Genomic DNA, 26,896 nt, shown 5'->3' with positions numbered 1-26,896 from the left:
TGCTTTTCCTTTCCTTTAACTTTCTTCAGCTCTGATGGATGTCGCAGAGTGATTATCTGCCTGGGGCCCTTTGTAGTGCTGCTTCCCTTATTTTTGCTGAGGCACTGGGAGACATATTTGCTGTAGAATGCCGAGGCACCTGGTGGTTTTCTGAGCTGCTTTCCACCATTCCCATCCTCACTGAAGCACTCGGACATCCAGGTGTTGGTGTTTGCCTGCTCCACCACCTGGGTTTCAGGATCTCCTCCTGGTTGGCAGTTGGAGGCTGTAGGGTTCTGGCAGTTTACCTGGTGTTGGACTGGAATCAGCAAGGCTGGACCTTTTAGGCAATTCTAGGTTGCCTGCTTTTGCTTTCCTTTAGTTTTCTTCAGTTCCTTTCAGATGAATGTTGCAGGGTATTTACCCACCAGGGGCTGCTTCCATTATTTTTGCTGAGGCAGTGGGAGACCTGTTTGTTGTAGAATGCAAAGGCACCAGGATCTCCTCCTCGTGAGCTAAAGTGGGGCTTTCTGCTAGCTGGCTGGGACACCTCCCATTCTGTCCTGCTCCTCTTCCCCCAGTGTAAGAGGGGCCTTTCCTGTTAATCCCTCAAGCTCCCTGGGCTACTGCACTGCTGTTCCCTGTCTTTCTTCTGGTTCATTTGTTCCAGGGTTTTTCCTGGGGTGATATTTTCTGGACTTTCAGAGGTTGATAGGGGAGGGTGAGAGCGACTACCTTTTTACTCTGCCATCTTGGCTCTGCCACCAAGATTCTTGCCAGCATCCTCCTTAATGAGCTGATCCTTCACTTGGAAAATTGTCATCTACCTGAGAGTCAGTGTGACTTCTGAAAGGGCCAAGGAATGGCTACTATGGTGTTTTCTGCTCAACATCTCCAAAAGAAATGCCAGAAGCAGGTCAGAGGTCTGTACACAATGTTTGTTGATCTAACAAAGACCTTTGACACTGTCAGTTATGAGGGTTTGTGAAAAATTATGGCGAAATTGGGTTGCCCAGAGAAGTTCATCAATATTCTACATCAGTTTCATGACAGCATGCTTGCCCAGGTTCTGGATAATGGATGATACTCATATGCTTTCCCAGTCATCAATGGAGTGAAGCAGGACTATGCGCTTGCTCCCATGCTAATTTTTAGCATGATGCTTTCTGTGATGTTGTCAGACACCTTTCACAAAAATAAAAATGACATCAAGGTCAGCTACCACACTGATAGTAAAGATCTAAATTGGAAATGCTACAAGCCAAGACCGAAGTGGAGAGAGAGTTAGTGGTGGCTTTTTGTTCACAGATGATTAGACACTCAATGCATCCTCTCAGGCTAAGATGTAACAAAGTATGGACTGATTCTCTGTTGCTTGTGCTAATTTTGGCCTAACAATTAACACCAAGAAAACAAGAGGTTCTCCACCAGACAGCACCACCCCATCCATATGTGGAACCATTGGTTACAGCAAATAGAGAAATTTTGAACACTGTGGATAAATTCTTAAATGTATATGTATATTCATACTTTCTAGGGATGTACATGTAGATGATGAGGTTGATGCATGCATTGCCAGAGCTAGCTCAATGTTTGGGAAGCTCTGAAGGAAAGTGTGGGAGAGAAGAGGTATTAAGACTGACTACCAAACTGAAAGTCTACAGAGCCATTGTGCCAACCTCATTGTAGCATGCCTGTGAAACCTGGACAATATACTAGCAAATTGAATTGCTTCCATCTGAATTGTCTTAGGAAGATTCTGAAGATCATCTGGCAAGATAAGGTACCAGAAACTGAGTTTTTTTCCAAGCTGAACTGCCAAGCATTCAAACTCTATTGCAGATACCACAACTTTTATGTGTTGGCCATGTTGTTCAAATGCCAAAAGTACATTTGCCTAAAAGACTATCTTATGGAGAACTCACAGAAGGCAAGCATTCACATGAAAGCCAGAAGAAGTAAAACAAGGACACTCTCAAGGTCTTCCTAAGAACTTTGGAATTGTGAGACACGGGAAACATTGGCACAAGACCAACCAGCATGGTGTGCCCACATCAAATATGGTGCTGTACTCTATGAACAAAGCAGAATTGCAAATTCAGAAGAAATGTGAGATGTGAAAATTTAGGGACATCTCAACTCCAAATGTTCACGTGGACTATTTGTGCCCAACCTGTGGTAGAGCCTTCCAAGCCTGTACTGGTCTGATCAGCCACAATTGGACACACTGTACTTTGGCCCTAACATAGTAATGTCATTTTGGTAATCGTTGAGAATAAAGGACAACCAACCATCTGGCATTCTAAAGCTTTCTCCATCAGGTAGCTGAGTTGTAGGGTAGGTCTTATAACTAGAATAGGACTTGGAGATTGTGGTGGATTTGGCCAGGTCATGCTCATGATGGTGAGAGAATCTTGAACCACCCAGAAACTTTCTTTTCTTGTAGAAATGTCTGACCCCAAATTGGCTAGGTTTGTTAGGGAAACCCAGGGGAAAGTGGATTAAGATTAACCTTTACCTTTTCCAGGTTGAATATTGCGGGTGATGGTCTTTGTACACAGTAGCGAACAGCATCTTTTTCCTTAATGTGCACAGCAATCTCCCAGGATCAGGATAAGAGTATGCCTTCTTTAAAGGGAGATTTACAAGTGTTTTATACAATATTATCACCTAATTGAATCTTATTCTATAATATAATAAGAAGAATTTAAAAAGTATTGAAATTGGGGAAAGAAGGGTAATCTTACAGAAGAAGTAGGCATTTATCCAATGCATTCTCTATCAATAACAAATACATGAATTTGTCTATTTTTAGGGATTTCCAGAACCTATCTAGAGAACAGGAAAGTTATTCTGTGCACTGATTTCCCTACTGTATTTCTAATACTGTTCCATTTCTTTTAATAAAAAGTCCTCTTAGTAGATTACCAGAGTATCTTAATTAAAGAGAGTTAAACTATACTTCTCTCAAATGAAAAAGATTGTCCTCTATGTCTGGATTCTTATCAAACCAATGCCAGGGAAGTTTTCTCAGGACCTTGACATCATAGGATACAGAATGGGAAGGAGTAGAGACATCATCAAGCCTAAGCCCTTCATTTTATGGATAAGGAAACAGAGCTAGTGAGCTTAAGTGAACAGTCTAAGGTCATATAGGAATAAGCACAGATCCAAAATCCAAGCTCAGGTGATGTGATTACCATTTCATGCTCTTTCTATTATACAGTGCTGTTGTTTCTTATACTTTCATGCCACAGATTCCTCTTGTCACTGTTTTCAATAGTATATGTCCATCATTAATCAAATTGTTACCTTCATCCATGATGTTTCCTCTATCTGTACTGAATACAAGGATAGACTGTAACTTGTATCAGTCAATGACATCTTTAAGCTAAAACTAGCAAGGCTCTCACCTATAGATCACATTCAATTTTTATGCCTAGTCTTTGGCTAAGGAGAACTTAAATCTAGAAGAAGTTTGTAGAAGAATGTTACAAGTATCTGGGAGGCATTTGAGCAAACCCTCAACAACACATTGGCAGAACAATTTGCATCTTTTGTGAAATTCAGATGCAGAGGCAGATCCCATCTACAATTAGCATTTTCCTCTGTTTCCCTTTGAATAATGTGCCTCTCTTCGCTTCACATGTCTTTCCTTTGGACAGTTTTGCATTTCTCATTGGTTTCTTTAAAACCCCCACTCAACTTGAGGAGGAAATAAGAGCATAGAGTTTGAGTGGAAGGGGATATTAGAGAATATCTAATCCAATTTCATCATTTTAGAGACTAGTAAACTGAGGCCCAGAGAGATTGTGTTACCATCACAAACCAGTAAATTGCGGAAGTGAAATTTAAACCAAGGTCAGATTCCAAATATTATTTCATTATACCATGGTTGCCTCTAAGGTAACATGGAATGTGTGGGATCTAGTCTTTTGATAGCCTTACTTACACAGAAAGATGCACTTGGCTTGAAATAGTTACACATGCCTGACTTGTACATACATGTTTTGTATAACTAAAGGACCCTGCTATTTTTATCTCTAAGTGTCTAATCATTCTTACCTTCTTCAGACACAGAACAGATTTGCCTATATTTTCAATTCAGTCACTGACTATTGCTTCCTGAATAAATTATCAAATTAAGCAAAAAAAAAAAAAAAAGAAAAAAAAAGATGGAACAAATGTCCATTTTGAATTATCATGAAAGAATAATTTGTTCTCCCGAGGGATGTGGCAACTGCAACATATTGAAGTAAATTGTAAATGATGTCAACCTTGTCAATAATTACCTTTCAACAGCTCATGTAAAAGAGAATACAATGCAGAAAAATCTATGTTAGACAGCTTGTTAGCTAATTTCATCATTTCTGTTAAAAAAAAAAATGGAAGCAAACAACAAAGACATTCAACCTTACATCATGACTCTGAAATTCTGGACAGGTGGCCAGAAAAGAAAAAAAACTGATCGATCTTTAGCTAGTAGTGGAAACTCAATACATAAAATTCTTTAAAAGGCAGTTAAGTGGCTCAGTGGCTAAAGCATACAGGCAGAAAGACCAGACTTCAAAGCTAGCCTCAGGCACTAACTAGAGGTGAGATGCTAAACAAGTCACTTAATCTCTGCTACAGTTTCCTCAATTGTAAAATAGCACCTACTTTGCAGGGTTGCTGTGAAGACCAAATGAGATATCTGCAATGTGCTTAGCATGGTGCCTAGCACATAGTAGGAGCTATATAAATGGTTATTTCCCTTCTCCTCTCCCAACCCCACCATTCCCATTCCATTTAAAGAATTTCAAAAGATGTACAGCTGGGACATCAGAATTCATCTACTCCAAACCCTCATTTGAAAGATAAGGAAATTGAAATCCAGTGAAGATAATAATTTTGCTCAAGAATATAGGTTTTATACTCAAGCTGGTTCAGCCATTTCTCAGAGAGAATGGCCAGATGAGCTTGAGGGAGGAAATAGGCACTAGGTGGCCCCATTCTTGCAGTTACTATATAGAGTAAAAGAAACATCTAGTAACAATTGGAAAAATGCATGAATACTTATAGGCTTTGCTATTACACTTCATTTTATAAAGAATTTTTTATTGTGTCTGCTTTTTTATAATTGTTTATAGCCTACATTTACAAAAATAATTAATTTTTGTAAAGGTATTGTAGGATGCTGAGAATATTATTCCTATTCAGCTGTCACCATGGGTTGTTCAAATCTAATTTTTTCCAACAATCACGTTAGCTCTATATTTTCTCCCTCATTTTCTTTTTGTTGGATAGATATGGCTCTGAGGGAGGAATAGTAGTGTTAACTGGACCGAACCTCTTGGCTTGTGGAGGCCGGAGTCAAACAGACAGAGCAGACAGGTACAACTGTGTGGAGATCAAGAGAGAAGTTTATTATCTACAGTGAGAGAAATGACTTGCAAGCAAGGAGAGAAACTAGACACATATGCCATATGCTGCCACCCCACCCCTGAGTGAGAGACCTGAGGCAGTGGAGCTAAACCTTTATTTATATATTGTTGCTAGACAAAGAGTCAAACAGTGTAGTGGAGCAACAGTGATAAGGCACAACAGCAACAGTGAGGCAAGGTTGTCCAGTGACGAAAAATTTGTCCATAGCAGGGCTTCATGTATGCACCTGTTCGTGCTTGCCTGAGTTCAGGAGCCATCTGTTCTGTGATTTAGTTGTAGCTATGTTCATCCAGAAAGTGAGTGCAAAGGATTGTTGTTATGCCAAGTTCAGGGTACAGCTTGCTTGCTGGGCCTTAGCTGTGGAAAATAGGGTGTCTCTTAATAGTATCTTGATAGTAGTCTCCTACATTTATGTCTAGGATTCCTTTCAATAATCTGGATGATATATAATTTGATGTGTGTATACACACACACACACACACACACACACATGTTTAAACTAAATGTGTGAAGAAGAGTAATCCTATTCATTGCCTTTCCTTTTCCCTAAACTGTTACTTCAAGTCAAATAAAGTCAATGATGCATTTATTAAGTGTTTACTACTATGTGCTAGATACTGTGCTAAGCTCTGGGAATACAAATATAAGCACAAAGATACAGTCCATGCCATCAAGGAATTCATTCTGAAAGTAGAAGACAACACATTAAAAAAGAAGCTGAAAAGTAGGGGGTGTGAATGGAGGTGGAGAATGGGGATGCAGGGTGGGAAATTAATTAAGATTCCAGAGAGGAATGAAAGAGAAAACATTACTGGCCTGGGCATCTTCCTTAAAGTGAAAGTTCTGGGAGGAACCCACCAATTAGAGGAAGGAACCATAGAGGCCAGTGATCTTACAGGTTGAGAAGGCAATGGGAACAGAGTGAACTTGAAAGGAAAGAAGGCTGTTGTGATATCACGGAGAAAGTACAAGGAGTCAGAGGCAGAACCCAGAGAGGAAGGAAGGAATGACATTTTTTGATGTCAAAAAAATTGTCCTTTTGGACCTATTTTGGTAGGCTGCATAGTGTAATGGAAAAGGCATTGGATTAAGAGTCATAAGACCTATAGCATACCAAAATTTATGGGATGTAGCCAAAGTAGAACTTAAAGAAAAATTTATATCTCTAAACACTTACACTAATGAAATAAAGAATAGATCAATGAATTGGAAAGCAACTACAAAAAACCTTGAAAAAAGAACAAATTTAAAACCCCAATTAAATAGATACTAGCTGTACGACCCTGGGCAAGTCAATGAACTCAATTTGCCTCAGTTCCCTCATCTGTGAAATGAACTAAAGAAGGAAATGGCAAACCACTCTGGTATGGTTGCCAAGAAAACTCCAAATGGTTTCACAGAGTCAGACACAACTGAAAAAAACAAACAAACAAACAAACAACTAAACAACAATAACAACTTATAAACTATCTGGAAAAATAAGCAAAGAAGGGGTCCCACCAAATTCCTTTTATGGCACAAATATGGTACTGATACCTAAACCAGGAACTGCAATGACAGAGAAAGAAAACCATAAGTAAGTTTCCCTAATGAATATTGATCTAAAATTTTAAAATAAAATATGAGCAAGTAGATTACAGCAATATGCCATATATATTATGGCCAGGTGGGATTTATATCAGAAAGGCAGGGAAAACTCTCAGAATAACTGACTTTATAATGAAACCAACAAAAAATCTTAATTATCCCAATAGATGCAGAAAAAGCTTTAGTCAAAATGCATCACTCATTCCTATTAAAAACACTAGAAAGATATGAATACATGGAGCTTTCCTTTTTTTTAAGATTCATTAATTTATTTATTTTTAGTTTTCAATATTCACTTTCACAAGATTTTGAGTTCCAAATTTTCTCCCCATCTCATCCCTCCCCTGACCCCACGACAGCATGCATTCTGTATCCTTTTCCCTAATCTGGCCTCCCTTCTATCCCCACCCCCCACTTCTCATATCCCCTTCCTCTTCTATTTTCCTATAGCGCAGGAAAGATTTCTATACCTCATTGCCTGTATATCTTATTTCCCAGTTGCAAGTGAAAACAATTTTTTAACATTTGTTTTTAAAACTTTGAGTTCCAAATTTTCTTCCTTCCTCCCTCCCCATCCACCCTCATTGAGAAGGCAAGCAACTTGAAAGAGGTTATACTTGCGTAGTCATGCAAAACACTTCCATAGTAGTCATGCTGTGGTAAACTAACTATATTTCCCTTCATCCTATCCCACCCTCCATTTATTCTATTCTCTCTTTTGACCCTATCCCTCCTCAGAAGTGTTTGCTTCCGATTACCCCATCCCCCAATCTGCCCTCCCCTCTATCATCCCCCTGCTCTCCTATCCCCTTTCCCTCTATTTTCCTCTAGGGTAAGATAGCTTTCCATACCCAATTGAGTGTGTATGTTATTCCCTTCTTAAGCCAAATCTGATGAGAATAAGATTCACTCATTCCCTCTCACCTTCCTCCACTTCCCCTCCACTGTAAAAGCTTTTTCTTGTCTGTTTATGTGAGATAATTTACTCCATTCTACCTCTCCCTTTCTTCTTCTCCCAGTATAATCATCTCTCATCACTTAATTTTATTCTCCAGATATCACCCATTCATCTTCAACTCACCCTGTGCCCTCTATCTATCAATCTATCTATACATATATTTTTTTTTCTTTCCAACTACCCTAATACTGTCAAAGGTTTCATGAGTTACAAATATCATCTTTCAATTTAGAAATGTAAACAGTTCAACCTTAATGAGTGCCTTATGATTTCTCTTTCCTGTTTACCTTTTCATGCTTCTCTTGAGTCTTATATTTGGAAGTCAAATTTTCTATTCAGCTCTGGTCTTTTCATCAAGAATGCTTGAAAGTCCTCTATTTCACTGAATGACCATTTTTTTCCCTGAAGGATTATACTCAGTTTTGCTGGGTAGGTGATTCTTGGTTGTAATTCTATCTCCTGTGACTTCTGGAGTATCATATTCCAAGCCCTTTAGTCCCTTAATGTAGAAGCTGCTAAATCTTGTGTTATCTTGATTGTGTTTCCACAATATTTGAATTGTTTCTTTCTGGCTGCTTGCAATATTTTCTCCCTGACCTGGGAATTCTGAAATTTGGCTACAATATTCCTAGGAATTTTCATTTGGGGATCTCTTTCAGGAGGTGATTGGTGGATTCTTTCCATTTCTATTTTATCCCCTGGTTCTAGAATATCAGGGCAGTTTTCCTTGATAATTTCTTGAAAGATGATATCCAGGCTCTTTTTTTGATCATGGTTTTGAGATAATCCAATAATTTTTAAATTCTCTCTCCTGGATCTATTTTCCAGGTCAGTTTTTTTTTTTTCCAATGAGATATTTTAGTTGTCTTCTATTTTTTCATTCTTTTGGTTTTGTTTTACAATGTCTTGATTTCTCATAAAGTCACTAGTTTCCAATTGCTACATTCTAATTTTTAAGAAAGTATTTTCCTCAGTGAACTTTTGGACTTCCTTTTCCATTTGACCAATTCTGCTTTTAAGGCATTCTTCTCCTCATTGATTTTTTGGACCTCTTTTGCCAATTGGGTTAGGCTATTTTTTTAAGGTGTTTTTTCTTCAGTATTTTTTTTGGGGGGTCTCCTTTAGCAAGCTGTTGACTAGTCTTTCATGATTTTCTTGCATCACTCTCATTTCTCTTTCCAGCTTTTCCTCTATTTCTCTTACTTGTTTCTCAAAACTCTTTTTGAGCTCTTCCATGCCCTGGGACTGATTCACATTTTTCTTGGAGGCTTTGGCTGCAGGAGCTTTGACTTTGTTTGTTGTCTTCTGGTTGTATGTTTTGATCTTCTTTGTCACCAAAGAAGGATTCTATGGTCTGACTTTTTTTTTTGTGTGCCTTTGTTTGTTGATCCCAGCCAATTACTTGAGTTATAAACTCTTTGTTAAGGTAGGGGTCTGCTTCCAGTGTGGAGAATGTACTGTCCCAAGCTTTGGGGGGTTTTGTGCAGCTCTTTTCAAAGATACCTCTAGAGACCTGTAAATTTTCAGTTCTTCCAAGGTGGTACAATCAAGGGAAATGCGTTTACTCCTTTCCTGGCCTGTGCTCTGGTCCATGAGTGACCACAAGCACTCTTTTTTGCCTTGAAACTGTGAGGAGGATTCCCTCTCCACTGCCACTACAAGCTTTATCATGCCAGCATTCCTTCTCACCCCTGGAATGCCACCCAGAACTATGACCCAGATCCAAGCACAGGGAAAGCAAGAGATTACTGCCTCAGCACCAGCAAAGAGATCCTTGCAATCCCCCTCTGATAAGCCACTTGATGCCCCCTCAGTCTGTGGTCTGAAAGTTCTGGAAGCAACCACCACCCCAGGGCTGTGCCAGGACTGGGGCTTGGACCAAACTTCTCTCACACAGTGGTTACAAACTTTTCCTACTGACCTTCTAAGTTGTCTTTGGCATTTGTGGATTGAGAAGTCTGGAAACCACCACAACTATCAGTAATTCAGTCCCCTGAGGCCTGCTCTAGGTTTGCTGAGGCCTGGTTTTTGCCTGCAAGCCCATGCTGACCTGTGTTTCTCCCCTAGCCTGGTACAATAGACCTTTCTAATCAACCAGCCAGATAGTCTTGGGCTGGAAATTTGTTGCACTCTGTATTTTTGCGGGTTCTGCTGCTGTAGAATTTGCTTAGGGTCATTTTTTATAGGTATTTGTTAGGGGAGAGCTCAAGCAAGTCACTGCTTTTACTCTGCCATCCTGGCTCCACCCCCATTCCCTCCCCTGGAGCTTTCCTTAAAATGATAAGCAGTATCTATCTCAAATCATCAGCAAACATTATCTGTAATGAGAATAAGCTATAAACCTTCCCAATGAGATCAGGGGTGAAACAAGGATGCCCACTATCACAACTATTCAATATTCAATGCTATACTAGAAATACTGGGGAGGGGGGGATTCAGAGAATTTAAAGAAATAGAAGTAAAGTGGAAGAGCAGAACTGAAGCATCCTGGTCTTAAACCCAGCTCCACAGATGAATCATATTTTTGTAGAGTAAAATTACAAAGTGGTAGGGTGCAGAAATGGGAAGAAGAGGGGTGGAGGACAGAGAACAATGAATCACTCAAACAAAATGGGTGAAGAATGAAAAAATGATGACTACTATAATCTTTTGGCAGGAAGGGAATAAGCAGTAGAATGGGAGAATTGTTAGAAGGGAAGGATAGAATTGGAACATGGAAAGACTCGATGCAAAATGGGGGCAGAGAGTCCCTCTGAAGAGCATTCCTAGAGGGAAAGAGGTGACTACCTAATATGAAAGATGAAATATCATACTGTGCTTAGTCTGGACAGAGCTGGTGCATTGGGAGGGCACCTTCTCTGAAAGAGGGACAGGATAATATCTTTGCTCAGAAGAAAGAATATGTGAGTTCTCACAGCAAGCTGGAACTCAGAAAGGTGAGCAGATATGGGCTCAGAAACAAGAGGGTATGGCCACCATGAAGGAAGGAAATGATCATGTGGAGGGCAAAAGATAGAATCAAATCTCATGATTTAAAACATAAGGTAATTTCTACCACATAGCACTGCTTCTATACAACATTATCTCAATCACAAATCATTAGTTCCAAGGGTGAGATGAGCAGATAAAAAGGAATGAAAAGGCAGGAACTATAAAAGAAAAATTTTAAATTCTTAGAAGGAATTCAAATAGAGTATTTCAAAAATTTTAAGTCCATGCGGAATAAAAAATGAACAATGGTACAGTCCACAAATCAGATAATAGAAATTCAAAGTAGCCTGGAAAGGAAGAGAATTCAGTGAGAGTAAAATAAAGAAAATCTTATAAAGTGGCATAGTAAATAGCCTACTAATAAATATAAGAAGTTGTAGAGGATGAGAAGAGAGGATGTTTTGAACTAATCACTTATCTGAGAAGGGAAAGAGAAGGGACAAAAGGAAAGAAGGAAACAAGTATTTATTAAGATACTACTATGTTCCAGGCACTGATAAGCACTTTATAAACAGTATCTCATATGATCTTCACAACAACCCTGGGAGGTAGGTATTATTATCCCTATTTTGTAGTTGAGGAAACTGAGGAAGAATGAGGTTAAGTGACCTGCCCAAGGTCATACAGGTAGTGTCTGGGACTGGATTTGAATTTGGGTATTCCTGATTCCAGGCCCAGTTCTCTCATTGTGCCACCTAGCTGCCTCCTTACTCAAAGAATGGAAGAATAAAACTATACTTTAAACAAAATCATCAAATTTGATGAAAGGTAGGTAAATAGAAGTGGGATGGGAGACTGAGAGCTACAAACCTGTAGGAAAAGAGATGTATCATAGTAGTTTAAGCTAAATGAATTTCATGAGTAAAGAACTGATTTAAATAAAAGAATTTTTTAAAAAAATAATTAAAATGAATAGAGGAAAACAGAAGTGTAACATATTTTAAAATGTTATTTAAATAAATAATTCAATAAAATAACTGAAAATGAGAAAACCAAAACTTCATAATTGTTGTTTACAGCAAACATATCTAAAAAGCAGACACAGACACAGAATCAAAATGAAGCGCTAGAACATAATTTACTATCTATTGGATGAATTTTCAAAGGGAGTCATTGCAATCATGTTATCAGAAAAGACAAAATAAAAATTCATAATGTTGATAAACAAGTAAGTTATACTGTGCTAAAGAGAACTATAAATGAGGAAATATCAATAATAAACATTTATCAACTGACTAGCATAAAGGAAATGTTACTGAATTACAAAAAGGTTGATTTAAAAAAGTAATAGTAGGAGACTTAGTGTTCTCTCATATCTGGATAAATCTAATTAAACAAAAAATAGAAAATATAGAATTGGACAATCTATTGAAGAGCGTATAGCTAAAAATAATATGGCATTTTATTATTGGAAATTTAAATATATATATATATATATATATATATACACATTTCCCAACTTCACATGAAAAAACAGACCACATACTTGGGCATAGAGAAATTATATAACAATGCAAAAAAAAACAATAATAAATACAACTTTTATAAATTGCATATAATTAACAATAAAATAACCAATATAAGGAGCACAAATAAGACAAAGACATAAATTTAAATTTAATTTTAAAATCCTGGTTCAAAGTATAAATCATTGAAACAATTAATAATTGTGTGAGTGAAAATTATAGTGATGAGTTCATGCCAATATTTCTTATTTTCAGCTAAATGAGGTCTCAGAGGGAAAATTAAATTCCTTTGAAATGAATTAAAACAAAAAAAGATATGTATATTATATATATATGTGATATACATATATGTAAAGAGAGATACATCCTGTGCATGTACACACATATATATGTATATATATGCATATGTGTATATAATATATATATAGATATAATCATCATTCTTCAATAGGAATAAGAACAAGTAGTTCTCAAAAGAATTGCAAAGTATTAGTAACAATGTGAAAGGATACTCCAAATCACTAATAATAAGAAAAAATGCAAATCAAAATAACTAAAGGTTTTATTTCACATCCAATAACTTAGCAACAATGACAAAAGATGTGAATATTTAAAATTGGAGGGTTTGCAAAAGAAAGAAATGACAATATATTTTTTAGAGGAGCAATGAAATAGTACAACCATTTTTGAAAGAAATTTAGAATTATGCAAAGCCACAACTAAAATGCTATGCCTTTTGACTCAGATATCCCATTGATAGGTGTATACCCCCAGAAAGGTTAATAATTAAAGGAAATGGTCCGCGTTCACCAAAATATATCTAATAGCCCTTTTTCTAGTAGCAATGAACTGGAAACAAATTAAATGGACATTGATTAGGAATGGCAAAAAAGTTGTGACAAATGAATGTAATCAAACATTACTGTGTTTTGACAATGTTTATGATGAATATAGAGAAACAAGGAAAGACATGAATTGATGTAAAGTAAGTAGAACCAGGAAAACAATATGCACAATGATTACAACAAAGTGCAGTTTTTAAAGTCAAAACAATCAAAACCACTGTAAAATTATAATGACCAAGTTTGGCTACAAAGGAGCAGTCACTTATACCTATTTGTAGAATTGGGGAGTGTAGGGGGGGATATATGGATATAGAACAAATATTTTAGATGTATTGGTTAGATTTGCTCTTTTTTTTTTTAATCCCTTCTTCTATGGGATGGTTCTCTTGGATAGGAAATGTAGGTGATGTAAAAATAAGAGATAGCAATAAAATTTTATTTAAAAAAATTCCCCTATTAAAAGATGTAAAGGGTATTCCCACTTGTCCTTCTCTAGTTTTTTTTATGATATGATTTTTTTTTAAATAATGTGACTTTTATACACATCTATCCATTTAAAGCTCATTCTGGTATATGGTATAAAATATTGGTCGAAACCCAATTTCTGACAAACTGTTTTCTAGTGTTTCTAGTAATTCTTCTGGACTGTGGTATACATTTTCAGGCGTGGTCACTGTTTTTTTTTTTTTTTTTGTATTGCACAGGAGGGTATTTTCACAAATAACTATGATGCAAAAATAAAAATCAATTAAACTTATTTTTAAAGGTCAGAAATCTGACAAACATTATTACTTAGCCATGTGAAGTAATTGAAAGTTTGTTTAAAACACAAAATTTCTAAGAAAGCATTATAAAAGCATGCTAATTGAAAAATATCCTCTTGTTTAGTTCAACAAACATTTATTGAAAATATAGTTTTGTATAGACCACTAATGATGGGCACTTGTGGAGGGGGATACAAAGATAAATAAAACATAATCTTTACCTTCATGCAGCTGATAATTTCTAAAATTTTGAATTGATTCTGCCTACACAATATTTTCTAATCAATTCTTTTATCTCTAGTCTCACTATATTTCTTAAACTGTTGCAATAGATGTTTAGCCAATCTCGTCTTCAGTCTTGCCCAATTCTAGTTTGTCCCTCTGCTAGTTACTCTTCTTTTGCACAAATCTGATTATTTCATTTTTCTGCTCAAATTATTTCTGTTCCAATAACTCTCTGTTGTAATCATCCTAGGTAACCTTGACACTCACGTTAATGACCTTCTAACACCCTGGTCTATCATTTCCTGAACCTCCTCAAAGTTACACTGGGAGTCAGAGGGCCTGAGTTCAAGTATTGGTTCTGCTACTAAATACAGATATGATGTTGAACATGTTATTTAACATCCTGGGCCACAACTCCATCATTGTAAAATGAGGGTTTGAAGCATGATTTTTCATTTTAAATCTAGCCTTGTATGGTACTCTCTGCCACTGACAGGGGTGTTCATACCCTAGAGTTTAGCATCACTTAAAACTATTCAACTGTTAAGATTTTCAGGTTGAAATCCACATTTTTAACCTCCTTCCAACCAATTTCTCACATCATTTCTTCTTCTGAAATTGCCCTTGGGCCCATAACTCCTATTCCTTTAATCAATTCCTTCTCTTCCAGGCCATCATTCTTATTGGGGCTCCCTTTCTTAATCTTCACAATGCTGATTTTACATTTCCCTATTGATGATGCAATGGATAGAGTGCTGGGCCTGAAGTCAGGAAGACTCATCTTCCTAAATTCAAATCTGGCCTCAGACACTTACTGTGTGACCCTGGGCAAGTCTCTTAACTTGGTTTGCCTCAGTTTCCTCATCTGTAAAATGAGCTGTGGAAGGAAAAGGCATATCTTTGCCAAGAGAACCCCAAATGTGGTCATGAAGAGTGGGACACGACTAAAATGAGCAACAACAAATTTCAGTAATACAACTTTCTTCTAGCTTGAATCTATCAACTCCTTGATCATCTGAAGTTCCTGTCCTGTTCATCTCCCTTTTATATTTGTGCTGAGCAAGACAAGGAAATGTGCTTATTAGATCCACCAGAAATGTATCTAACATAAACTAGGCTGTCACTACTATGGTAAACATTTTTTTTTCATTTTATTGACTCATTATCATATTACTCACAGAAGCTGTTTGAAACCTCCTCCTCAGTCCTCAAGCTACAAAGTATTCCCTCTTTCATCTACTTTAGCTGATGACCTCAATCAGAGAATTTATCGAGAAGATTAAAGCTATCTCAGGTGAACTCCCTCACTAATCCTTTCCAACACCTAAAAACCTGAGTCTCCCCTTTCCTCTCTTCTTAGCCTCCAGTTTCTAAGGATAAAGAGGCCCTCATGCATGCAAAAGCTTAAACCTTTTGACTTGTGCCCTTGATTCCCTACCCAACCCTCCCATCTCCTTCTCCACCCTTTTCTTCATTAGGACAGGGGGATATAGTCAGGAAAACTTTAGTTCAAATCTTGTCTGGGACACTTACTAGCTGTGTGAGCCTAGGCAAGTCACTTAATCTCTTTCCTTAGTCTCTTTATTTGTAAAATAGAGGTAATAATAATACCTGCTTTTCATGGTTGTTTTGAGGCTCAAATGAGATAAAATATGCAAAGTACTTCACAAACTAGCTAGTTTGATGATGATTATTGATCATTCAGTTTCATAATTTCCAAGGTAAGTGCTGTGGATACAAAAAAAAATGAAACTTTTCTTGCCTTCATGCAAGATAATTTGAGAAAGGCAAAGCACTAACAAGTAAGGGGATCTGAAAAGACTTCCTACATAATCTATGTGCACAGATATAAGTTATGCAAAATATATACAAAGTAAATATAAAGTAATAGAGTGGAAAGGATGAACTAGAACTAGCAGCTAGAGGGACAAGGAAAGACTTCCTGTAAGTAGTGATAGTTACATTGAGCTTTGAAGCCAGGGATTCTGTGTGGCAGAAATGAGAACTGAGGGAGTGCATTCCAGGCATGGGATACAGCTTATGCAAAGGCACAGAGAAGGAAGATATGATTGAAGAGCTACAGGAAAGTGGAAATAATAAACAATAAATCTAGAATGGTAGGGAGGAGCCAGACTGTGAAGAGTATTAAATACCCAACAGAGGAACAGATATTTTATTCTAGGGACAAATAGGGAGTAACTGGAGTCTATTTGGCAGGGAAATGACATCATCATATGCTTTAGGAGTATAACTTTAGCAATTAAGTGGAAGATGTATTAAAGAAGGGAGAGTGTGGAAGCAGGAAGAAAATTAGGAAGCTTTTACAATAATCTAGGGGAAAAAAAGAGTGATTAAGGTCTAAACCAGCAGTGTGCTGGAGCCAGCTCAAAGGAGCTCCCCAATCAATTTTTAAATTTTTGGTGTGAACATTTACATCTTGGAAACTGGCAAATATATAAATCAATGCTTTATTGAATTTATTTCTTTTGTTGACTGTCTAGACTTAAAGTGATGGAGAAAATGTTAGTAATGCAGATTGAAATTAAAAGTGTGTTTTGTATTCGTTTGTTTTTCCAGAGATACAGCTATTAAATATTTACCAGTATACCACTGATTTGAACCATGGTAGTGGCTCAGTAATTGGAAAAATATGAGAAATGTTGTAGAGGTAGAAGTAAAAAGACTAGCTTCCTGGATATGTAGGATGAGGGAGAGAGAGGACTTGAATATGATTTTAAAGAGGTGAACATGGGAGACTGGAAAGATGGTGGTGTTCTCAATAAAAATAATGGAAGTTAGGAAGAAGGATGGGTTTGAAGGGATAAACTATGGAGTTAGAATTTTACTCTAGATTCAGTAGGGAGTACCTGAAGATACTTGAGTAGGAGAGTGAGTTTTGGCATTTGTATGGCTAATGGATTGGAGACAGGAGAGACAAAAAGGTATGAAAGCCTACTAGGAAGTTATTGATAAAATCCAGGTCACAGGGGATGAAGGCTTGAAGCAAAATGAAGAGATAGTTGGAGAAATATTGTGGAGACAGAAATAACAAAGTCTGGTAACTAACTAACCAGGTAGTGATAACTGAGGGGAAAAATAAAGTGAATAGATGAAGGTGACTATAACTGAAAAAAAAGGCATTTGGAAGGATAGTATTAACCTAGTCCAAAATAAGGAAGCCTAGAGAAGGGGCAAGTTCAAAGAGGAAAGATAATTAGTTTTAGACAATGCAGAGTTTTGATGCACCAAAGGATATCCAGGTGGAACTGGTAGTTGGCATTACAAGATAAGGTCAGAAAAGAGATATAAATTTGATATATTGATTTTGGAAGCATGTAAAGAGATGATAACTAAACCTATGTAGCTTGATGAGATCCTGTTCTTGCCATATGTTCTCAGTAAAAACCTTTTTGTAAAAACTATCTAATCTCAACTGGTTGATTAATGTAGAGGAACACACTGGTAGGGGTTCAGGAATAATATTAGAAACCATAATAACCCTTAGGATTACTCACTAGAACAGTGAGGAAGAGTAGTAGTCAATTGCCCTCTGGTTATCTGGCTGGCCTAGCAATGCAAATGGGAGTTGGGGGGACGGATGACTAGAAAGAGAGAAAGAAAAGAGAAAGAGAAAGAAAGAGAGAGAGAAAGAGAGAGAGAGAGAGAGAGAGAGGAGAGAGAGAGAGACACACACACACACAGAGGGCACAAGAACCTTGAGGGATAGCTGTGATTATAATGAAAACCATGGGAAGAAAAATGATTTGTGAGGGGATGGGGTGGTCAATAATGTCAAAATCTGCAGAGGGGTCAAGAAGAAGGATGAAGACTTAAAAAAAAAGTCACAGGGTTTAACAATTAAGAGATTGTTAGTAACCTTGGAGAAGATAATCCTCTGTATCTGTCTTTCCCCCCGCCCAATTATTCTTCCTTTTGTCTACATTCACATTTGTCCTATTCACATTTGTCCTTGTCCTAATTTTTTTTAAATTCTCTTGACCTTAATTCTCTCTTCAGTTTATTATCCTATATCTCTCCTCCTTGTTATAGAAAGAATAATCTACACCTCCTGTCTTGACTTTTTTCACAAGTGAATACAGCAATCTGGTTTCTAACTACCACTCTAACAAGACTTTCACTACTGTCATCAATGACCTCTTAATTGAATGGCCTGTTGTCATATTATCCTCCTTTACCTTTACCTATGTTGATCATAGATCCTACTTGAAAATTTCTCTTCCCTGGAATTGTTATAATCTTCTAAATCACCTCCTACCTCTGAAAGATGTTACTTGGTGCCACTCACTGATTTAGGCTCAGTTTCCATAACAGTAAAATGAATTGTTGATAGATGATGTTTAATGTTTTTTTTTCCTAACCATATTCCTATGATCCTATAATCCTATGACCTGCTTCTTATGTCTGATCCTCAAGGGAGGCTGTTCTTTAAGGGGACCCATTGGACCCCTTGTCTTTCAGCATTCTCTACTTTAGAAATTTCATCCATTCCCATGACTTTATCATTTCTATGCAGATAACTGACAAATATTTATTTCAATCTACAAATTTTTTCTGACCTCTGGTCCTATATTTCCAATTGCTTGAGAGATATCTGCATATAAGCATCATCCTGACACTTTAAACGCAACATGTCCAAAACTGAACTAATCTTCCCTTCTAAAATAGTTCTCTCAGTTTACTCTAGTTGACTCTTGAATTATTTGACTCTTCTCTTTACCTCAATCCTCCAACAAACCAGTTATCAGTTCCTAAGCATTTTACCTCTGTATTACTTTGGAAGAATTTATTACCTAAGATAATTTCAAAATTGAATTTCATTAAAATATACACCACATTTTCCTTGTCCATTAGATCAGGAAAGTCTGCAGAGAAGAGCAGAAGGAAAGAAAGATGAAGAAAGGAATATAAAGAAAAGAAGTAAGAGAAAAGAATATCTTTAATCACAAACAGAAGTCATTTGTTTGAAAGCTTTGAATTGTGTAGGCCTTGTGTATCTAAGATCAGTATCAGTCAGGATCACGGGTACCAGTTGGAAGGATCTTAGTATCATCTATTCCAAATCAAAACAAAACAAAAAGAAAAAAGAAAAAGAATTCCCCATTATGACATCCCCAACAGGTAGTAGGTCATCCAGTCTTTACCTGAAGACTTCCTTCCAGTGACTAGGAAACCACTACTTTCTGAGGCAGTCCATTCTACTCTGGGAGAGCTCTAATTGGTAGAGAGTTGTTTCCTTTTAGCAATGTTAAACATTTCTCTGTAATCTCCACCTACTGTTACTAGTTTTGCCCTTTAGGGCTAAACAGAACAAGTCTATTCTTTCACATAACTACTCTTCACATATTTAAAGAAAGCTATCATGTTCCCCCTGACCCTTCTATTCTCTAGGTTAAACATCTCTAATTTTTTTAAACTGATCCTCATGTGCTGTGTATGGACTTACAAGGGCCTTCACCATCCTGATTACTTTCTCTAACCACTCTTCAATTTAATGTTTTAAAGTCTGGTGTCTAGAATTGAATATATTACTCCAGATGTGGTCTGACTAGGGCAGTGTTTATCAGAGAGATGACACCCCTGTTTCTAGAAGTTATTCCTCTTTTAATGCAACCCAATATATTTGCTTTTTATGGCTGATATTATCACATTTTGAACTCATATTAAGGTTGCTGCCCACTAAAAATCCCTAGATCTTTTGCTAGCAACACCTCCCCCATCTTATACTTATGAAGTCAATTTCCTGAAACCAAGCATGTAAAACTTTACATTTATCCTTATTAAATTTCGTGTTATTAAATTCATCTCAATTTTCCTGCCTGTCGAGATATTTTTGGATCCTGTTAGCATGTTAGCCATCCTAGTTTTGTACCATCTGCAAAGTTCGTAAGCATATGACCTCTGCCTTTAAGACAATGATAAAAATGTTAAAACACACAAGGCCAAGTACTCCCCTGGAGACCTTCTTCCAAGATGAAATCATATCATTAATGGTTCCTCTTTGAATCCCATAATTTAATCAGTTCCAAATATATATAAATATGCTATCTTCTAGCCCATATCTCACTATCCTTTCCATGATAAAAACACAAGAAACATTATCAAACCCTTTGCTAAAATATGGTTAAACAATATATATCATTTCCCCCCTGATAGATCAGTTAATGCACTGTCAAAAAAGGAAATAAGGTTAGTCTGGCACAGCCTGTTCTTGATGAAGCCATGCTGATTCTGTGTGACCATCACATCCTGGGAGATGTTCACTAACCATTTCTTTAATAATACATTCTAGAATTTTGCCAGGAATTGAAATCAAGCTTGTTGGTCTATAGTTTGGAGATTCCATTCTCTTTCCTTTTTTGAAAATCAGGACATGTTCCCTTTTGCAGTCCTATAGTACCTCTTCTCCACAATCTAAAACATCACTGACAATTGTTCAGCCATTTCATCTGCCAGTTCTTCAGTGTTAGAAGGCAAAATACAGCCAAGAAGAAAAAAAAAAAAAACTTGGATTAATTTCATTCAGGAGACTTTCAAAGCAGCAAAAAGTAGGTTCAAGAGCTCTTGCTACAAACAATCCAAAAGATTAATGTATTTGGATTACAAAAAAGGAAGAAACCTATTGATTACTATCCCTTTCAAGTCATCATTAAACTTTCTGCCAGAGCAAGATACAAGAGCAAAGAGGAATGTTTCCAAACAAAGAAAATACAAAAGTCTAGTAAATGAAAGATTTTAATGAAGTTTCAATGGTTTAAAGGAAAATTAAATGGACAACTTTAATCCTAATTGGTTTATATCTGATAGGCTTTAAGAGTCTCTTTAAACTGATATAGAAACAATAGGGATAGGGAAAGAAAACCTGCTAAAATCTTTAGAATGTACAGGAGTTTTATCCTAACTACAAGAAGCATCATTTGGTATACTGTGTACTTGAGATGTACATGAACAGCATATATCTATATATCTATCTATATATCTATATCTATATATAGATATAGATATTATCCAGATTATGTTGTGCTTTGTACATGTTTTTACAATTCTTCCTGAAGGTTAAAGCAGTTCATTAGAATTCAAAATATGTAATCATCCTTAAGTTGGCACTTTGTTAGTCTCTTGTAAGCATTGATAACTGGCACGTTTCACAGCAGCCAAGTCTCTGCTGTTTGGCAAGTTGCTACAATAGTCCTTCAATAGATGAGAAGAATGCAGAGGGGGGAGTGAAAATAAAAACAGTGCCACGGTTCTCAACTGGAGACCCAGAAAAGCAAAGCTACTAGCGGCCGAGCAAACGTCACTCAAAAGCAGTCTCCTGGCTTCTTCTTACACAGCGCGCAACTTTCCTTTTGAACTGTCCATTTCGATCTTCCCTCCACTCTTTGGCTGCGTCCACGTTAGCCTGTGAGTTTCCATTAGGATCCGCCAGCATAGAAATGACATTGATGATGATGGTTTCCACGGTGTGAATGGGCAGCCAGCGTTCTTCGGGTTTTTCATAGCCATATTTGTTCTCTCCCGGTTCGTGGAGAATGGAAATGCACACGTCCCCTTTTTTGTCAACATTTGGGTGCCAGATTTCGGTGATGAACTTCATCTCCGGAGGTCGGAGGGGATAGTCTTTGGGGAAAGTGAGATGAGCTTTGAAAACGCCGCCTTCGTAAAAGGTGTCGGGAGGACCGATGATGAGCACAGGTCATTGCCGTCTATCAAGCCCGCCGAGAAGCCTTCCACGGGGTTTTTGTTGAGCTCCGTCAGCTGCCTTCGCAGGAGCAGCGCCAACTGCAGCTCCGTCATCCTCCTGGCCAGCCTCGGGGGGCGGAGGGGGAGGCCCGGGGGCTGCGGCCTGCTGGGGAGCCAGTGGCGGGGAGACCTGGCACCTGAGGCCCAGGGCGGAAGGAAGCTCGGGGGAGGCGGGGAGGCCGCCAGGCCGCCGCGTGATGGAGCTCGCCCTGCCTCACCTGGCTGCACGCTCCGCCCCTTCCGACCCCGCCCCTCTGCAGCCAGCGTTGCCCCGCCCCGCTGCTGTCCACCCTGTCGCACCTGGCCCTGCCACGCCTTAGGGAGCTGCTGCTGCTGCAGTGGCCTTGAGCTGCCTCCTCCGAGCCCCAGCTAAGGTCCCTCCAGTTTCTTCTATAGCCTCCACCAAATCTTGCCTTCTTTACCTCACCATGAGGCTGGGGCGACTTTGGGTTTTCAAAGACTATATACCAGGTCATGGGTGGGCTGGCCATTTGGTGAATTCTTTGCTCATGATAAACCCAGGACACAAAAATACAAAATGCAAAGGAAAAGCACTGTCTTTAGAGTCGGGGGTTCTGATTTCAAGTCCAGCCTCTGATGTGTAATACCTGTGAGACTTTATTCAAATCACTTCATTTCCTTAGACATCAGTTGCCTCATCTCTGAACTAATGGGGTTGGACTAGATGACCTTTGAGGTTACTACCCGACTCTAGATTTATGATCCTTTGGGATTATATGCTGCGGCAAATGCACGGAAGGACATGGTTGAGTGACACAGGTTGACTGGACATAGATGGATTTCTGATCTCAAGCACTGGAGGGAGTGCCCCCATATTAATGAGATCATAGAGCAACTTGAGTTTTGAGAATGGCTGTCATATCTGTCCCTTTCCATGCAAAATATTACTACCCTATTTCAGGCCCTTATCACCTCCTTTCTGAACTATTAGGATAGCCTCCATGCTAGTTTTTCCTGAGTTTAGTCTCTCCCTTCTCTATTCCACTCTTTATACCACTGCCAAATTAATCTTTCTAGAAAATAGGACTGATCACAAGCTCCTCTCTTGTATTTGAAAACCTTCAGTAAATCCTAACTGCCTACTGACTAAATACAAACTTCTCAGCTTTGCATTCAGGGTCCTGATCTGGCTCCAACCTACCTCTCTCTACAGCTTCTCTTTGCATACTAGAGGCTCCAGACAAATCGGGCTTTTTCTTAGAAAGATCTGGTCCTGCCCTCTCGCACCTCTATTCATGGAATGGACTTCTCCCATATGCAGCCCCCATCCCTTTCCAGTAACATTTTCTCCATTATTCAAGGCTTAGTACAGAGGCTGCCTCCTACCTACGTGGAGCCTTCCCCATGCTCTCACCAGAAGTGATTTTTCTTTCTTTTGAATCACTGGGGGCTCTTTGGCCTCTCTGTTGTATTTAATAATTTTACAAGTTCCATTGTAGTTAGTTATTTGTGTGCATATCTCATCAGCCTAGCAGACTTAAAGTACCTGCTCTAACAGGGATTGTGTTACTTCATATTAGCCCTTGAACATATGTTCCTGTTTTAATCTCCCTCTCTACTATATCCCATAGAATTGAAACCATAAGGTAATGTAGACTGTTCGTTTGCATGTAAGAAAGGAATAAGCATTTATTTAACCCCTACCATGTGCCAGGCACTGCACTAAGTGCTTTACAAATATTATCTCATTTGATCTTCATAACAACTCTGGAATGTAGATGCTATTATTATCCCCACTTTACAGCCTAGGAAATAGAGGCAGATAGAGGTTAAATGACTTACTTGCCCAAGGTCATACACTTACTGTCTGAGGCCAGATCTCAACTCAGGTCTTCCAGGTTGTAGGTCAAGCACTCTACCACTGTGCCACCTTGTTGCCTTTAAAAAAAAGCCTAATGCATACTCATTTAATTAAATAAAGGGCTATTTGTTGTAAATTAACATGACATTATGATAATTTTACCTAAATAGGCTTACATGAGAATGTAAAAAACAACAACAATGCTAAATTGGAGGAAAAGGCATAATTAAAACTCATTTCTTTCTATCCTAAAAAATAAACTTTATTTTGGCTCTGAATTTGTCAGCATTGTCTGGGTATTCTTTCACAGAGGTATTGAAAGCACCACTGATTATTGAGATCCAAGATGATTTTAGACAAATAGTGCAGTACTGTGAGATGCCACATGCCCCACAGTGGAGAGACAGAAGTCATCCAGAATGGGTGCCCTCACTTTCAATGTTTTGAAGCTCTTTCACCCTCTGATCAATTAAAATATTTAAACAAAACCAAATGCTACTGATCCTATTTATACAAGTGCTTTATTATCTTGTGCATTTTACCACAACCTACCTGGATCTTAATATGACCTAAAGAGATAGTCGACATTTATTACAAACGTGAGGCTGTAAGCTTTAGGCTGAGCAATTAATCACTGACACTAAGGAATTTCTTCTCTTCAGGTGGGGAACCCATCCAAAAACCAAGAAAAATAATCGGGCTAATTAATTCTTATCTGCAAAGAGCAATTAGATAAATGACCTAAAAAAAGGCTTGTCACCCCTAGTGAGATGCTCAGTTTCTAAGTAGAATAATATGGCTGGGCCTCTCTTTCACTGGGCTGTTGATACTGTGAAATGGAGATGACAGAAATGAAAGGGGAGAAAATGATAGGGGAGTAGGTTAATTAGAGTGGAGGCCAATATGTGATAGAAAAAAAAAGTTAGATTTTGCATGATCTTGTCACCCTTGCATCTCTGCCATGTGCATTGGCAGTAACTAAAGAGAATGTTATGATGTCTTGAAACATGGGATATGATATAAGAGGCCAAAAGTGTTTTCTAGGTTTGTCTCATGTGATACTTTGCTTTGTACCAGTGAGCGGCATTTCTACTGCTGCTGCTGCTTGCTATCTGTTAACTTAAAACTGCCTGGTATGAGCTTGGAGTGATTGGGCTGATGTGAAATGCAGAACCCTGGTTTCAGTTAATAAAGGGTGTAATTCTTTTTTCAAATGCTCAATCTCTGTCTCTTATTATCTCTGTCTCTCTGTTTTTCTGTCTGTGTGTCTGCCTGTTTCCCTCTCTCTTTGACCACACCTATACTAAGCTATCAAACCAGACCAATTGCCCTGCCAATCTAATCCCACATTCACTTTTGTGTGACCCTGGGCACATAGCTTTTACAGGCTTTGTTTTCCCCGTATATAAAGTGAAGAGGTTGAATTAGATGGTTTCTTAAATCCCTCCCAGTCTTCCCCCTCCAAGAAAAGGGGAATTGAGAGTCCCACCATACTCTTCAGAGTACATCTGAAATGTGTTCAGTTCTGGGAATTACATTTTTAGAAGGACATTGATAAATTGGTATGCATCCCAGAGTCGGGGCAAAAAAAAGATAGTGAGGGAACTTGAAATCTTGTCATATGTGGAACTGGGAATATTTGTTCCAGTTGTAGAGGATTAGGGCACAATAACTTTTCAAGTCCTAGAAGGATTGTTGTGAACAAGAGGTATTAGATTTGTTCTACAAAGGTCCAGAGGGAAGAGCTAGGAACAGCAGAAGTTATAGGAAGGTAGATTTCAGCTTAGTACAAGGATGAACTTCCTAATGATTAGAATGGTTCAAAAACAGGAAGGAATAGTGTATTCCTTGTTACTAGAGGCATTCAAATAGAGCCTATATAATACTCTTGGTATTTTATGGAAGGACTTTATGTATCTGGCAAGGGGTCAGACTAGGTGACTGAGAAAATGAAAACGATTTCCAGCAAACAGCGTGCTAAAGAAAAAAAAAAGTGTTTCTTAGTTGTGGCATAATTAATATAAGATTCCACAGAAAACAAGTATCAAGAGACACTCACTGGTTTAAAAAAAAAAAAAAACCTGAATGTTGTGGCTTCCAGGCCAGAAGCAGTATATAAGTTCAGTTTGGAGTTCTCTTTCGTAGCTAGTACTGATATATGCACACTAGGAGGAGAAGCAAGGATGCAAAGTGACATTCTTCCATTAGCTAGAAGGACTAAACAAGCTTCAGCAAGTGGTAGAAGTGAGTCTATTATTCAGCTTACACTAACACAGTAATGTGTGGTAAGAGGTTCAAAATGGGTGCAATTCATTTCCATTAGAGTGAGTTGCTAAGAAAGTACAACACGTCCACAGGACGCCAATCAGTCTATTTTTAAACCAAAGATGTGATTCAATAGGTGGGGAGGACAGTTTCAAATGAGCCCCTTATTAAACTGCAATTCAGCCCCATAAAACTCCACTGGAAAATGGTAGGTGTTTCCAGCAAAATATAGAAAGCAGTTAGTGCTAGCCAAAGCTTCCTCAATCCCCATTAGGGGCTTCTTTGCTACCACAGGGATGCAATCATTATAGCAGGTGTACTCTCTTGTTCCAGAAAATTGAAAGATGCTTCGCTGAGGGATGTCTTAATACCAAAACAAAACAAAACAAACAAACAAAAAATATCCTTGAAGGCTGTACACACATCTTGACTATGTATTTGCAAAATTCTGATATTTTCCTTCTTTAACTCATACAGAAAAGTTAGGGATATCACAAGATGCATGCACGTTTTCACCAATTGGCTTTCCTTGTTTAATTACTTGATCATACAGTAGCTATAAGATCAATTAAATTTAGTGGATAAAGTCAGCTCTTTCCTTCTTTTTTTCTTATATAACCCCCAAAACTCCTGGATAATGGGGGAAATATTGACTAATACCCAGAAATTTATTCTTAATGTAGAACTATTGAATGAGTAGTAGGTGATACTGCCCTTGCAGTCAGGTAGCCCAGGGTTCAAGCCATGCCTCTGACATACAATAATTATTTTACCATGAGCAAATCACTTACCTCCGGAGTCTTCTTAGG

General features: G+C 38.0%; 1 pseudogene; it reads right to left on the bottom strand.

Moving 5' to 3' along the window:
* Nucleotides 1-21,554: 21,554 nt before the first annotated feature.
* Nucleotides 21,555-22,054, bottom strand: LOC114035388 (annotated as a pseudogene).
* Nucleotides 22,055-26,896: the final 4,842 nt, after the last annotated feature.

This window comes from Vombatus ursinus, unplaced genomic scaffold (assembly GCF_900497805.2).
Source record: "Vombatus ursinus unplaced genomic scaffold, bare-nosed wombat genome assembly UNPS02009205.1, whole genome shotgun sequence".
In the NCBI taxonomy this organism is placed as follows: Eukaryota; Metazoa; Chordata; class Mammalia; order Diprotodontia; family Vombatidae; genus Vombatus; species Vombatus ursinus.
The sequence above is the reverse complement of the archived record's forward strand: the minus strand, read 5'-3'. Positions and strand labels throughout refer to the sequence as shown.